The sequence below is a fragment of the Neophocaena asiaeorientalis genome, unplaced genomic scaffold (assembly GCF_003031525.2).
Source record: "Neophocaena asiaeorientalis asiaeorientalis breed wild unplaced genomic scaffold, Neophocaena_asiaeorientalis_V1.1 scaffold46, whole genome shotgun sequence".
Taxonomy (NCBI): Eukaryota; Metazoa; Chordata; class Mammalia; order Artiodactyla; family Phocoenidae; genus Neophocaena; species Neophocaena asiaeorientalis.
Genome location: NW_020175393.1, coordinates 15,485,821 through 15,503,065, shown reverse-complemented (window position 1 = coordinate 15,503,065; position 17,245 = coordinate 15,485,821).

Below are 17,245 nucleotides of genomic sequence, written 5' to 3'. Positions count from 1 at the left end.
CCTCCTCATTGTGTTACTGGGGAAACACTTTTCACTGAACTTCAGACTTGATTAATTATTCTGCTGTTAGTGTTATTATAAACTGTTGTTGATTATCTGACTCTTCTGGGCATGTGAGTGATGCCAGAATGTCAGATTTATATTAAAAGGATGTCGTTTGTGAAAACTAAATACAGAAATAAAGTATGTGTTTAATTAGGGCTTTAATCTTCCTTGAGTTCGTTTTTGAGAAAGGGGAGTGGAGCCCTGGATGCCTATGGGGTTGATAATATTTTCCTAAAATGACTCGTATTCCTATCATAAGTATTAGTAAACATCCGTCTGTGTTAGTAATTAACTTTAATGGCTTGATATTATTTTACCTCTCTTGATTGTATGTTCCAGTCCAGACACTATAAACTAATGGTGCCATCTATATATTTTGCCAAATTAAAAAAAAAAAAATACAACTGCCCACTTAGCAGACAGCTTCAGAAAAACAAGCAGGCAGAAAAATGATGGGAGAGTAAAGCAGAGGAGAGAACAGGAGAAAAGAGTGTATGTTTTGGAGGAGCTGGGAAGAGAAAGAAGAGAATTTAAAAGGTGAGAAATAATTTAATAAGTGAAAACAAAAGAAAAAAAAAACATCAAAGCAGGGACCTGGAAAAGAAGAGGAAAGTCACACAGTGTGGGACTAAGGAAGGGTCAGCTAACACCACCCCCCAGGTGTGCAGAGGGATTTCCTGTCTCCTAGTGGCTGACAGCCATCAGCAGAGTGGTAGGGCCACTGTAAAGTTCGAAGCTGGTTCTTCATATGGAGAAGGTGACAAGGGAATGTCAGAAAATTCAGCCCACTGCTAAAGAGTATTTTCTTTACAGGTTTCCAGGGAAATCTTTGTTTCCCCTCAGCAAGCTCCGCAAGTAAGGAAGATTGCTCAGCATTTTCTGTGTGATCTTCAACAGCTCAGTCCTGGGAGGGGTTCCTGTTCTGTCTGCCATCCCTCACCTGGACTAAGTTCCACCCAGGGACGGAGAGGTGTGGCTCCTGGACCATAGAAAGCAGACCACTGTTGCTGGGTGGGGATCCAATTCCCCTCCCGTTTGTAGGGGAAAGGGAAAACAGTGGGAGAAAAATAAATGGGTTCTAGTGACTCTGAACGGATGATGGGGGCTGTTTTCAGAGAAACAAGTTTCTCTATCTTTTGTGAGAATAAATCAGCAGGTATATATATTAAAGAAGAAAAAAGTCATCTCTTCCAAAATAGGTCAAGTGTTGAAACGGTATAAAAAATTCTATTTTATTCATTTTTTTGTTCTCTCCATGGCCCTGGAATGCTTGCTGACATAGCCCTACTTAGGCTTCAGATTCCGGACTGTGCCCTTGAGTTCTAATGATAACTGTAATGATATTTTGTGGGTTCCCTACTGCTTAAACAAAGACAGAATTTATAATGCGCCCCAGAGCATCAAAAATGGATGTTAGAAAACATTAATATTACTATTTTTATCACTATTTAGTGAACAGTGCTGGAAGATACTAATATTACCATGATCATTATTATGGTGAGATAACGAAGTTGTGGAACTCCATGTGGCCAAGAGATTGTTGAGGGGAAAAAAAATGGATGAGGCTCTTTTCCTCTAAGTTCTTTAAATCAGGCTTAACTGGAAAAATAATCACAGTGGCTAACAGAGTCAGGAGTCAGTGTAATTAAGTGGGTAAATGAGGCCCGTGTCATTTGAATTTATGCATTTTCCTTCATCCCTTTGTTTGCTCTGCCTTTCTCTTCGCCGGTCTCCACCGCAATGTTGTTTATTCATGGAGGGCAGGCCACAGTTTTTAATACTGGGGGGAAAATGTGAAGCCCTTCATCCAACTGGCCAATGTGTAGACTGGAGAGAACACAAGGGGATCAAAGTGATATGAAGACAACAGGGGTTTCATTAAAATGTTCCGTTCTCTGCCTGAGGACAGAGCAGGGAGAAAAGGGTGAAAAAAAAAAAAAATCATCTAGCCCAAACAAGTTTAACTTAAAAAAAAAAAAGCAGCGAACCACCTGTGGTCTCCTTGGAAACAGGCAAGCACACCCTCCAGCCACCTTTTAATGAAACCCCAGAGCCCCTTTATTAATTTATTAAAGAATCTATTTTCTGAAGATTCATAAACCGCATATAACTCATATTCCAACACCTCTCTGCTATGCTAATGGCACGTGCTGTTATGAATAATTAATTATTTAATTAGTAATAATTAGAGGTTGCTGTATAGGTCAAACCATTGGACTGACAGCCATGCTGTTGTCAAAATGTCACTTGAATTAATGCAACAGCATTTAAGCAGAGAGTGATTCCTCATCGTTTAGGGTGGTTATTTACCTCCCTGTGCCCTTCCCTTCCCCCAAGTATCTTTCCCAGCATATGCCATTTTAAGATGTGTATAACACGTAAAGTGGAGCATTTAATATTGAGCATTCTACCAAAAGTGTGTAGCCTTCAGTACTTTGTTAAGACACACAGGACAGGGTGAGTTAAGTAGCTGAATTTGTGACATTCAGACACTTCAGCATTAGTACATGATTTGACACCATTCACATAAGATTTCTAAGACTCCTTTTATATGGCTGGACACCTAAGCACTCATAAAGAATCAATACATTCAGAGTGAACAGTTGTTCAAATACATTTAAATGATATGTGGGGTAGCTCCGGTGAAATAATCCTTAAAGATGATTATTCTAAAGCAGTCTAGTATTATGGTGTCACGGCTCTGTGCTGTGCCAGCTCTTCACACTGGCTTTTGCATTCTGTCCGTACTCCAACCCTGCTGAGAGATTTCTGGGTCCTCACCATACAGATAAGGGAGCTAAGAATGGCTCTTCCCCAGAGGAGAGCCAGGCTTTGTGCTGCTGGCATGTCACTCCAGCCATGTCAATTAAGTTCCTGATGCCCCAATTTTTTCATTTGTCACATGGAACCATGATGGCAGCTATCTTGTGAGGATTCAATGAGATGATCCATATAAAGGGCTTAGCTAAACACCTGACTCACAAGGAGCTCTCAGTAAATGATTGCTACTGTTACTTCCTATTTTAAAATATCACTTTTCGGGCTTCCCTGGTGGCACAGTTGTTGAGAGTCCACCCACCGAGGCAGGGGACACAGGTTCGTGCCCCGGTCCGGGAAGATCCCACATGCCACGGAGCGGCTGGGCCCGTGAGCCATGGCCACTGAGCCTGCGCATCCGGAGCCTGTGCTCCGCAACGGGAGTGGCCACAACAATGAGAGGCCTGCGTACCGCAAAAAAAAAAAAAAAATCACTTTTCTGTACACAGAAGAATATTGTATGTTGCACAAGGGGGACATTTATCTCCTCATTATTCGGATCAGGAAACTAAGCCAGGCATGATATCTTTGATCCCCTAAGCCAGAGGTCACGAACTGTTTCTGTAGAGGGCCAGACAGTAAAAATTTTTGGCTTTGTGGCCCATATGGTCTCTAGTGCAAAAACAGCCGCAGACAATATGTAAATGAATGGGCATTACTGTATTCCAATAAAACTTTATATACAAAAGGAGGCACCCAGACTGAACTTGGCCTCTGGGCTATAGTTTGCCAACCCCTGGTCTAAGCCATGTTGGCAGCAGGTGGTACATAGTAAGTGCTCAATAAATTCTAATTAGATTAATGAAATAATGGGATGGAGAAAGTGGGGGTGAGGCAGGTAAGTAGGAGGATAGTGAAACCAGGGATGGGAGTGAGGCAAGGTCAGGAGCCAGGTGTGGGTAAGTGTGTGACCCAAACCAAACAGGTGAAAGACCGACAACCCAAGTTCCAGAGGTTACTGGTGCCTGAGACTGGCCAGAAATGGTGAAGAGCCACGATGGGTCGCACGCTGTTTTAAGGACTGTTTTCTTTGTTATCCAAAGTCTTACTGGTCCAGGACCCCATGTGACATGGTGTCCTTCTCCCATACCAGGTTGGCTCAAAGGGAAGTCAGAAGGCTGAGCATGGAGACCTCCAGCAAATGATCACTCTGGCGTTTATTGCATACCAAGGCTTAAAATTTGACCTTTCAAAATTAAACCTCTTTTGGAAAATTGAAGAAGGATGTCCTCTGGGGACAGCTGAGGTCCCACTGCTCTCCCTGCTCAAACCCTCTCCTCTGAGAGATGGAGGCCGACCCAGATTCCCCCCGTACCCAGTGCCCTATCCATCCACCAGCCTCACATCCCGGGCAAGATTCCGTCTGGCTCACAATTTCCTGCTCATCATTGTGTCTTGCATCTCACTCTCTCTTTCGGGGTTTAATATCCTTCTACCTAATTTAAAATATCTCATTCAGCCTCATTCCGTGGATGGGAACCTCCCAGTCTTTGCCTAAGTGAATTTCTAAGCTGCTTTTTTTTTTTTTCACTCAGTTCTATGAAGCTATTCTTCCCACTGTCTTCTTGCTGTTGTTTTGCTGGTGAGAAATCTACTTTCCATATAAATGTTGTTCCTTTGTAGGTTCTATTCATCACTGCATATTTGGTGTTTTGTGGTTTTCCCAAGATGAGTAATAGGTGGATTGATTTTTCTTTATCCTGCTTGGTACTCATTGTGCTTCTTGAGTCTGAAGGTTCACGCTGTCATCTAATTTAGTAAATATTCAGCCAGCCTTGATTCAGTTAAATATCCTAGGATCACCACTACCTTTTTTCTCTGCTTCTTCTCCTCTGAATCTTCCCTTATTAGGTCTCAGCCTCTACATCGTTGGTTGTATCTTTTTCTTTCCAGGCTGCATTTGGAATAATTGCCTTAGATATGTCTTTCTGTTCATTAATCCTTTAGCTAAGTCTAATCCAGATGTTTAACACATCAAATTAGGTTTCATAAAATTTCAATGACTATTTTTTGTTTCTAGAAGTTCTATTTGGATTTTTCTCAAATATGCCTATTCTGGTTCATAATGGGTTTTTAATTTCCTCCCTGTGGCTTCCATGCTCTTTTAGTTATTTAAAACATCCTTATTTAAAGTCACTTTTGGGGCTTCCCTGGTGGCGCAGTGGTTAAGAATCTGTCTGCCAGTGCAGGGGACACGGGTTTGAGCCCTAGTCCGGGAAGATACCACATGCCGTGGAGCAACTAAGCCTGTGAGCCACAGCTACTGAGCCTGCGCTCTAGAGCCCGCGAGCCACAACTACTGAAGCCCACAGGCCTGGAGCCCATGCTCCGCAACAAGAGAAGCCACCGCAATGAGAAGCACGCACACCGTAATGAAGAGTAGCCCCTGCTCGCTGCAACTAGAGAAAGCCCGCACAAAGACCCAACGCAGCCAAAAATATAAATAAATAAATAAAATAATAAAGTCACTTTTGGATTTTTCCACTACCTCAGTGTCTTAGGATCCATCATTCCCTCATGTGGTTTATAATTTTTACTGCAAGCTCACCTTAATCGGTTTTTTTAACCTTAATAGCTGGAAATTGTGCAAGTCTTGCTACAGAGAACTTCACATTTGTTTCTTGCTGGCACTCCAGGAATTTCACTGGTCCAACATCAGTTTTACATTAATTTATACCCTTGAGGAAAGTCCTGTTGCTTTCATGTAGCGAAAATTATAGGCCACACCCACAGTTTGTGCATGCAAGCCTAGTTTTTCAATTTCTCCTGGGAGACTTTTTGTCCACTCATAGCCCAGGGCAGAAAAAACGTGGCTAGGTCACTCCCCTGTGTTGACAGGAGAATCTTTCTAGTTCTATCACTCAAGGGTTCTGGCTTTATGTAAATTCTCCTCTTCACACAGGTCTGAGGCCATGCTTTCAAGCTAACTTCCTTAGAGCCCTGATATCTGATATCCCTCTTGGCACTGATGGTATCAGGTCATGAGATCTGTGTTTTGGCTTTAACTTCCCTTTTCATTTCTGACACCCAAGGGGATTTTCTCCCCTCCCTCCCTCCCTTCCTCCTTTCCTTTCCTTCCACCCTCCTTCCCTTCTCTTTCTCTCTCTTCACTGTCTTTCTTTTTCTCTTTTTAAAAATTCATTTGTATATTTAAAAGTTTGGCTACGTCTGATACACTACAGAAAATGGGAGGTAACAAGCATCCCAATTTATGGACATCTTAATCTTCAACACTCTTAAGTGTTCTGTAACTACTTCAGGTTGACCTCTTGGCAACAGTGATTTGAAGCAATTCTTTCCCATGTCTCTCTTTTGCTGTGACCAGATTGAAATGATTTATCAATGTTTTTCATTGCTCTGCTCTCATTGCCTGCCACATGGCCTTTATTTTTCCAAATGAATTACTCTGATATTAACAGAAAGTGGTATGTGTGCATGTGGGGAGATCAAGAGAGTAGGTGGCTTCTACAGGAAAAGCATGCAGCCGTGTATCAAAGGCAATTGACTATCAAAGAACCAGGAACCCCTCTCAAGCTAGACTGGCCATGACAAAACCTGGCTGGTTGTCACGGAACATTTTATTTTCTACCTTCTCTCTTTTCTTTTTTCCTGTCCTCAACCACTTCCTCAACTTGAAGTGACCAATCTCAAAAGTAGCTACTTTAACGTTATAGAACTTCCGAGTACACCTCATTGAAGAATGCATTTCCCACTAGTATCAGTCAGGATAGGTTAGGTTACGCTGTCATAAAAAACACCCAATGGTGAGTGGCCTCCAACAAGATTTCTTTCTTTCTCACCTCTATGACCTTCCTGGGTTGTGGCAACTATCATTTTCACAGTCGAAAGCAATCACATGCCACACCTAACCTCAAGGATACAAGTACTAATCCCAGCAGTAGAGAGAAGGAATGGAAATATTTGATGGACAGAATTCATGGTTATCACCCTACTCCTCCCCAACCCAACTGTTTTTGCCTGAAGGCAGAAGTCCTTTGTGGGCTACTCTTACGATCACTGCAGGGCTGCATCTGGAGGAGGGAGCTGCCTGAGAGGAATGCCATGGCAGCCCTCGGCAAGTAACTACACCCTGACCTACTCTGACCAGCTGGGGGCCAGAAAGGCCAAAAACTAGTTATTATAGGCACCTTCCATAAATAGTGACTGTTTTGGCTTACTTGATACTCCAGAAAGCTAGACTCATTTGTCATACAAAGCAGTGATATTTCAGCCTCAGAACTGTAAAGTCATATGATTTGATGGTTTATGGGTCACTTTAGTTGGATGTCCTGAGAAGGAAGTATTGCTGTCCCCATTTTGTAGATGTCCAAACTAAGACTAAGAGAAGAGGTGAAGTTAGGTTTTCCACAGCTTCCTCAACTGTCAAATGGAACTAATCATACCCACTTTGCAGGTTTATTGTGAAATAGATAAATAATAGCAGACATCCAACTCCAAGCATGTTGTATCAGTAAATATTCATTCACTTCCCAGTACAGATACAGGAGATCAGTGAGGGATGGATTGGCCCCTTTACGAATGAGGTGGAACTTGAGCTAAGGGCATATGGAAACATTTATTTAATGTTTAATAATTCAAAACATTTATTTAAAAATCAGCAACAGGGCTTCCCTGGTGGCGCAGTAGTTGAGAGTCCGCCTGCCGATGCAGGGGACACAGGTTTGTGCCCCGGTCTGGGATGATCCCACATGCCGCGGAGCGGCTGGGCCCATGAGCCATGGCTGCTGAGCCTGTGCGTCCGGAGCCTGTGCCCCGCAACGGGAGAGGCCACAACAGTGAGAGACCAGTGTACCGCAAACAAAAAAAAATCAGCAACAACGACAACAAAAATAATATATGTCCAGATCTTGAGGCCTTTACTTATTCCAAAGTAAAAAGTTTAAAAAACAGCACTACTATGTGTGAAGCTCTGTTCTAAGCTCCTTAGAAATATTAACTCGTTTAATCCACATAATAACTGTATGAGATATGTGCTACTATCGTGACTTTATAGATAATGAAAGTGGGGCACAGAGAGGTTAAGCTACTGGTCCAAGGTCACACAGGGATGGAACTGGGATATAAGCCAAGTCTGTCTGGCTCCAGAATTCATGCTCTTAGTCAAGAGTACCATTTTATTTCCTAATGCAGCAACATATTCTATTTGGAACAGCAACTCCTCTTGAAGAATCTGTCATTTCTACTCCCCAGAAGCAGTAAGTGGTGTGTGGCATCCCTAACAAAAGTGGGAGGTAGTCCACTTTTCCTTCTTGCCATTCGCCTCCTGACAGTGGATGGCGTGGCTCGGGCACACCATGTTCCTGGTGGCTGGTGAGCTGGAAAGTAGCAGTATAGTTTTAAAACCCATGTACAACTTTTAACATCTGAGTTCCCACAAGTTCTTATCTACAGATGGCTATGAAATTCACAGACTTTTTAGCACCTATTAAGTATTTTAAGCAATCTTTAATACCTTGCATCACAATTAGATAAAACATCCCACTACTGGGCATATACCCTGAGAAAACCATAATTCAAAGAGTCATGTACCAAAATGTTCATTGCAGCTCTATTTACAATAGCCAGGACATGGAAGCAACCTAAGTGTCCATCAACAGATGAATGTTAGATAAAGAAGATGTGGCACATACATACAATGGAATATTACTCAGCCATAAAAAGAAATGAAATTGAGTTATTTGTAGTGAGGTGAATAGACCTAGTCTGTCATACAGAGTGAAGTAAGTCAGAAAGAGAAAAACAAATACCATATGCTAACACATATATATGGAATCTAAGGAAAAAAAAAAAAAGGTCATGAAGAACCTAGGGGTAAGACGGGAATAAAGACACAGACCTACTAGAACATGGACTTGAGGATATGCGGAGGGGGAAGGGTAAGCTGAGACAAAGCGAGAGAGAGGCATGGACATATATACACTACCAAACGTAAGGTAGATAGCGAGTGGGAAGCAGCCGCATAGCACAGGGAGATCAGCTCCGTGTTTTGTGACCACCTAGAGGGGTGGGATAGGGAGGGTGGGAGAGAGGGAGACGCAAGAGGGAAGAGATATGGGAACATATGTATATGTATAACTGATTCACTTTGTTATAAAGCAGAAACTAACACACCATTGTAAAGCAATTATACTCCAAAAAAGATGTCAGAAAAAAAAAAAAAAACGTGCTGCAATCCTATTTATTGGTTTAGCAGACTGAGTACACTGTAAAAACTGTTCTGGAATTTTAATTTATTTCACTATATAGATGCGCCCTCATTCTCTTTTTTAACTCTACAAATGCTAGAGACTCCTTGTAGACACTATTTCAAGGTACTCCACTTTCAAGTAAATGCCATATTAAAATGATTAATAATGATCTAGATAATTCTATATTGTATTCTCAGTTTGGTCTTTGTCAAAGGCAAGGAGCCCTCTGTTCAATTTCTTGTGCACTTCATTTTTTTTTTTTTTTTTTGTGGTAAGCGGGCCTCTCACTGCTGTGGCCTCTCCCGTTGCGGAGCACAGGCTCCGGACGCACAGGCTCAGCGGCCGTGGCTCACGGGCCCAGCCGCTCCGCGGCACGTGGGATCCTCCCGGACCAGGGCACGAACCCGTGTCCCCTGCATCGGCAGGCGGACTCTCAACCACTGCGCCACCAGGGAAGAGCCTTGATTTCATTTTTGAAATCATTGCTCAATGGTTCTATGTAGGTGTTTTGTCAAGTGATTGGGGAAGTAAAACATCTCAACAAAAACTTCTAGGAATCCCATAAACACCAAGCGATGTTGACTAAGCTAAATTGCCCAGGTAGAGAAGCCTTCCAGTGAGAATTTCTACCTAAGGAGATCACTAAATAAGTAGTTTGTGACATTCCTTTATTTGCATAAGCACTTAACCCCAATACAGGTGACTATTCCAAAATAAATTAGAAGTGAAAGAAATTTACAGGAAGAGAGAAGATACCTCCTACTGCCAAAGATGAAATATAAAAATAAATAAAACACAGTCATCCCCTCCAAATAAAACAAAACTCAGAAAGCCCCTCCTTAATTGGCACGTGACCAACGGATTTTAATTAGATTACAAGCCTCTCCTGCTTACCAACTAATGGTTGAGGGGTTAATGGAATTAGGGAGGGCTACCAGAAGAGCTGATGAGTGATTCTTGCATGAATAAGAATTCCTGAGCGGGAGTGAGATGTACCACCTTCCTCCCCATCTCAAGGTACTTCAGGCTCAACTGGATATAAAGATTAGACAGTGTTCTTTCTGCTTCATACATCACCCAGCAGAACACAGCTGGCTCTTTGGCTCCGGGGCAAACACATTAGAATAGACAAAAATACAGGCTATGTTAGGGTAGCTTGACTGAATTGACCTTCAACCTGGATTTTTTCTTATTCATTTATTTATTCATTCTTTTATTTATGTGACAAGCGAAGAGGCCTTTGAAAATTTCCCCAATTCCTAGACTATCCCTTCTTTTAATAAGGAATCATTCTCCCTTGAAATCTTGTTTCATCACCGATCAGTGCAATCACCATCAGCCTCACCTCCACCTCTATGAATCTCCAAGTGAAGAGGGAGTTCTGAGGCTCTGAGTTTAAGAAGACTTACAATCAAAGTGGTTCCAACCTATACTTACTCATAGCACCTCCTTGTTCTTCATTCCAACGTCTGAGAATCAGTATTGCTTTACAGATCTCATGTCAATCTATAAAGTTATAATCTCTTGTGAGTCCTATGAAAACTGTCCCCTGTAATAGCCACCTCCACCTCATGGAGTTGCGGGCAGCTGCCCTGCTCATTCAGGGGCAGCTTGGTCTGCCATCAAGCTGAAGATTTTACCGACTGATCATGGTTTGTAAAGTAAACAATGGGGTTTTCAGAGGGAAAGAAATGTGGATGCTGCAAGATGAGAAATCAGGAAAAATAGAAGTCTATGAAAGAAGAAACAGGGCCCTTGGAGTTGGAATTTCCGTGCCGCTGACTGTTCTCTGTCGCCAGGATGAATAAAGGAACAAATCTCCCATTTTATTAAATCACAACAACACAGCCCAATGGAAAAATAAAAGCACTTACCAACCCTGCTTCTAGAGCTTTGCAGGAGAGACCACTAATGGTTTACCCTTGCAGACTTAACTAGAGTCACATTAAAGAGATGAAAGAAATAACTGGGGGACAGGCCCTACCAAAACAACAACAAAACTATTTTTCCCAACTATGATGAAATTGACTGCAGTCTTATGAAAAACTGTATTTGATAACGACATCTCATGCTTCAGAGCATATGAACAGTTGCTGAAATACGTAAGAGAAAGAAATTGTGTGTTCCTCCCACAAAGAGATGAATGCTGTAAGAATTCCATAATTAGACTTAGATATATATTAAGATTATAATTGTTAACTTTAAAAAGCCCACTTTTTTCTTCTTAAAAATAATCCATGCATGGTTTGCAAAGCCCACACGATGTTTCTATACTTTGAATGTTGCCTTATATTAGGAGACATTTTAATGAAAACTTTCTGGGCACAAAAATGACAGTAGCTGCATAGAAGCGTATATAATTTTGATAATATTACCAGTATAACAAAATCCACTTTTCTTTTCTCCCCTCCCCCAACTTTTTAAAATTTACTTTTAAATAAACCAACTTTGACACCTCAGAATAAGGAGGAGAGATTTTTTATGGCCACTGGGTCTTCTAATTGAATAACTATTTTGCTACTTTAGTCCAGGAAGTTGATCTAAGAACCTGAAATCTGTTGTTGTGACCATGAATGAGTTTTCACATGACTCGGGAGTGTAGGGGTTCAGGCCAGAGAACATGTGGCAAAGGAAAACAAGAGTGTAAACCTACAGGAGGTGATAAGTAAGCCCTGGACAGTAAAGATTTTTAACCAAATGGGGGAAAGTATAAGGTGCTGGCAGAGTGGAGGTTTTATGAACTGGAAGGTGGCCAAGAGAATGGACCCAGGAGAATGGAGGTAGAGTCTATGGACTCCTAAGAAGACAACCTCTATACAACTGGGGGAGATGCATCTATTCAGTGATTGCTTTTGAAGATGGAGGGGCATGAGTCCTTGAGAAGTCCATTGACTGTAGTGATTCTCAGTGGGGAGAATAAAAAACATGACGCTTTCAAAGGCGCACGTGCTTCTACCTGTTTCAGAGATTCTAATATTCTCTCTTCAGGGGAACGTGCCCCCACAAAGCAAAATTTCAGGTACTTTGTCTGATGGAGTCAGAATCACAGACTCTTCTGGTTAAAGAGTCAAGGAACCTGGGAGCTGAGGCCTTTGGGATAGTCAATGCCATGAGGTTCTAGTAAGGATTCCTTGTTCGTCAACATTCACAGCTACTCAGAGCCACAACCCCTGGCCTTTTATTCCATTCCTCTGTTGCTGGCAATGCCTGCCCTGCCTTCGCCCCGCTTCTTTACCCCTCCTATCTCTCTGCTCCACTCCACTCACTTTGTCTTCCTGAATTTAAGCCTTCTTTAGACAAGGCTCACAGATCACCTGCTCTCTAACTCTCCAGGTCTGAGCTAAAGGCTTTTATTCATGTTCGCCTAGCACCCCGGGTCTCTCTCTACACATATTTGCACCTTCTATAATGAATTGGTTTATTTACTTGCTTATGTTCCCGTTATGCTCTGAGTTTTATACAGAGTCCATGTTTTCTTTTGAAATCCTCCTTTTAATGCGAAAGAAACATCCACTCAATATTTGTTGAAATAAACTAATCTAAAATTCCAAAACAGGATTTTTTAAAGATTAATCAAAATGACAATTTTAAAAGACACCTCAAAGGAAAGGGAAGAGAGGGGTAAACTTCAGTTATTCCGTGATCTTAACGAGTAATGGCATCTACGGAATATCAGAACTATGAGATAGAAGTTATTGTCAAAGCTATGCTTAAAAATGGAAGCCAGCTGACTACCAAACAAAATATTCAGGTGACCATTAAAGGAAGTTTGCACAGATACTGCGGAACTGGAAATTCTGCCTTTGGACACATTCAATTTGGTATGAAATCATTGTTTAGACAGGTGCACTTTCTGCTATGCCTTGCATCATCCAAGCCACAACAACCCAAGGTGTGGGAAGATTTCTGGAGTCTCTGTGATCCTCTGTCTTTCCATATTCTTCCTGGCTATGCTAAGCCTAGATGACATGATTTACTCCACTCTGTGAATTGTGTTTGGGAAGATGTATTAGGTAAGCCTAGAACACAGAAAAAGAGGACAAAATAAAAGAGCTGATGTTCACAGAGTGCCTGTTATATGCCAGAAATTTCCAAAAATTCTAAATACATTAACAAATATAGTCCTTACAACCACGGTCCACAATCAACATTTTCATCACTAGGTAAGGAGACTGATTCTCACTAAGGTAAAGTCCCTCTTCTAAAACCACACAGCAAGCGTAAAGCAGAGACAGAATTGGGATCAAGGGCTCCCTGACTCCACAATCCATGTGATCCCTGCATCCCACAGCCCACAGTCTCATCCATGGACAGCAAGGTTCACCACAGAGGACAGACACAGGGATCCCCTGCTATTAAGATGACTCATGAGAGAATATTTAGCTATACGCACAAAAGGGGTTGTATAGCATGGTAGACATATTAATTAATCTGGGGAGATAAACCTAGGAAATTACACGTATAAATTTATTCATTCAACAAAATATGTATGTCCATATTGACCACCCTTCCTGAATCTTGTACAGGAGAAGAGGATTTCATCCCATTCACATTTAGTGAAATAACTAAATGAATAATTTATTCCTTCAATGTTATATTTCTTGTATACTGTGGTTGGTTATCATTTCCTGTTTTCCTTTTCTTAATATTTTTCTGCCTTAACTTCCTATTCATTCCCTTTGTCCCACTTAATAATTTGAAGTTCTATGCTTTTTAATGTGAATATTTTCTCATTCCTATTATGTTAAGCCTTTATTCCTCTATTATTAGATTTATTAGATTTGAATATGAGAGGTAGTCTTCCAACCCTTTCTCATTTCGATGCAGCTCAGCAAAATGAAATATAATTTTCAAAGTCATTTTTCTGTGTCCCATCTTTACTCCAAACTCTTGGATTCTGTTGAGATAAACTTTAGTTCCAGGCTATTAGCTATATTTTCTCCCATAACAGAATGCCTCTTCTCTTTCAAAAATCATTATTTAGCAAATATATTATAAATTTGTTTTGACGTTAGCCTTTTATGTTAACTTACGTATTGCATCATTTGGTGCTTGTCAATAATTTCGCTTTTCTTCATTTTTACGCTGCTGTTATGAATCCATTTTGATTATTTAAAATATGTTTGTGAATTTTTCCTTAGATAAACAGCACCTTGTTTGCATTCCTCTCTTCTTCTTCTAAGTAGCTGCTGCTGGTCATGATCGTTGGGCTTCCAGAACTGTAGAGAAGTCTGATGCTAGTCTGATCCCTTTCTCTTTGTAAGTGAATTTTCTTTTTTGAGTGAGACTTTACGATATGATCTTTTTATCCTTAGATTCAGCAATATCCTGGATGTGTGTCTTTTATTAATTCTGCCTGAGACTAAGTCAGCTCAGCCAATCTGCTCATTCTGTTGACCTTCCACTCACCATTTCTGTTTTCAATGGCATCTGTCTTCTTTTTCAACTCATCTTTTGGATTTTTAAAGTCATAGACCATGTTTCCTAAATTCAAAACTGAAGTCCCTTTTTGTGCTCTAATTTTACTCACTTGAGAGCTCTCTTGTTTTCTGATGAAATATCTCAATTGACATTTTCATTGTCTCTACTTCAGTGAGGGCAGTCTATTTCAGACAATTATCTAGGTCTTCCCTTCTCAGATCGCCAGAGCCCTTGAGTTGTAACTTGCCTTTGCCCCATTATGGTATAAAAACCTTGGGCATCCAGTTAAATTACAAGGTCTTTTGAACAATGGAAAACCAGAAAATAGGGAAAGAATGACGTGTCCATCCTTACCAACCATCAGAGAACAAGCTGACAAACAGTTCACCCTCTGCAGAGGATTTCTGCTCCTGGACCTCCTAGGAACATGTGGCAGCCCTCTCCTAATTTCAGGGGCTTGGAGCTACTCAGTCTACCCTCATAATTGTCCCCCATACCCTCCAGGGTCAGCTGGACTGGGAGAGCCTTCCTAGTATGATAGAAATTTGGCCCATGCAATATTTGCCGAAGGGAATCGTGTCAGCTGACCACTCTGGCAGGTACAGAATTCTGGATATCTAGTCTGTCCTCAAGGACAAACATGACTTCCTTTCTACAACTGGTAACCTGGCTCCTTTCCCCACAGAACCAAATCCTGGACCTGCTCTTTCCTTAGAACTAAAATGTAAAACTTCTCCTGGGTCTACCAGCCTGCCTCCCCTGGTGGATATCTTCTGCTGCAGAGGAAGATAAGAGGGGATGAGGGTCAGGACCACATCCTCTAGTTACTCTCTTCCCAGAATTTCCTTGGAACATATTTACCGAAGACTCATTATTTGCTGCCAGTGGGATATCTTGAGACGGAACCATCAAAGACATTTATAGTTTGCTCATGGAACACAATATTTTATGTTTTTTTCTTTTAAAAAAGGTTGTTAAAATTGAAGTTAAAAGAACTGAATGGTTCTAGACAATCTCTGATTAGTAACACAGGGGCTACAAACATTTTTATTTCATGTATGAAAACTTCAGTAATGTGCAAAACTGGATTGACATTACACATTTAAGGGATATGGCAAGGGCATACATGAGGACATTTGAGAATGACTTTTGCTGCTTGGAAGGGCTTCAGAACTATTAAAGTAAATTCACTAGTACCTCCTGGATTCCCAAGAGAACTCATGATATAGGTATTCTTATCACTTCCACATCCCTGATGAATCTACAGTCCAATTTAGGTTAAATGACTTGCCCAATAAGTAAATAAACTGCTATACTTAAAACAGACAACCAACCTACTGTATAGCACAGGGAACTCAGCTCATTACTCTGTAATAACCTAAAAGGGGAAAGAATTCGAAAAGGAATAGATACATGTTTATGTATAACTGAATCACTTTGCTGTATACCTGAAACTAACACTACATTGTTAATCAACTATATGCCAATATAAAGATAAATAAATAAATAAATAAAAATTTAAAAGAATATATAGTGGAACCTAAGTCTTCTTATGCCAAAACCCAGCTCCAACATACCACAAAACTTCCTAACCATAGGAGCAAGATACCACTGAATAGTGATAGCATGGCAGCATGCCAGCTTTAATTTCCTAAAGCAATTGTTCAAGTTGTACAGTGTAACAAATTGATAAACATACTTTAGCCATGTTTTTACACAAAGTTATACATAAGTGAAGAAAACACAGTCACTTTCTAGCTCCCAAGATCCACTAGGGCAGAATGGGGAAGGACTGCTGCCGTGGAAAGGAATTGGAAATTACTGTCACTTGCTCTTCTGAGCAGGAAAGTGTCCCTGTGGGGGGCATAGAAGGATGTAGAGTTTCTCTGAAATCTTATGTGTCCTGAAGAACCGAATTTTTTCTTTTCCACCAGGGGAGGAACACCACTTTCATCGGCAGGTGTCAGCTGTGTAGTATTAGCACGCAGTCTGGGTAAGGGTCCTGCTGGCATTAGACCCTCTCTGTGTATTGGGCCAGCAGGCTGGAGTGCTGACACCTATGAAGAGTTGCCTGGCATTCAAAGCAGAGCTGCACAGACAGGAGTAATTCACCCGTACGCACAACTGACCGTATACGTATGCATAGCTAATCAATGCATACTTACAGCTAATCAGTCTTAAAGATGGTGTCATAATCATATTTCATCAATCTATATTATATTTAAGTCGAATAAGCTTAACCAGTTAAAGGGACAATCCCATTACCCAGGTCACAGTGCTATTTCACTGAGGGTCCCAGGTCCCCAAAAGAGCTTTGCTTCAGAGAGTTCTATCAACACAAGTACACATAAATACACACCTAGCCTTAGGTTCTGCACGACAGGGGTGTCAGCTATTGCACAGTTATTACTTCTCTTTTTAACTCCTATCTTGTTACTCCATCAGTCTCAACATTCCCTAGATACTTGCTTTCTTATTTGAATGCTTCATCTCTAGAAGCATATTAGTATTTGCACAACTTCAGATACCAAATTTATGGCAAACTATTTCTAATTTCAATTAAGTCTCAAAATATCCATACTCAGGGCTTCCCTGGTGGCGCAGTGGTTGAGAGTCCGCCTGCCGATGCAGGGGACACGGGTTCGTGCCCCGGTCCGGGAAGATCCCACGTGCCGCGGAGCGGCTGGGCCCGTGAGCCATGGCCACTGAGCCTGCGCGTCCGGAGCCTGTGCTCCACAACAGGAGAGGCCACA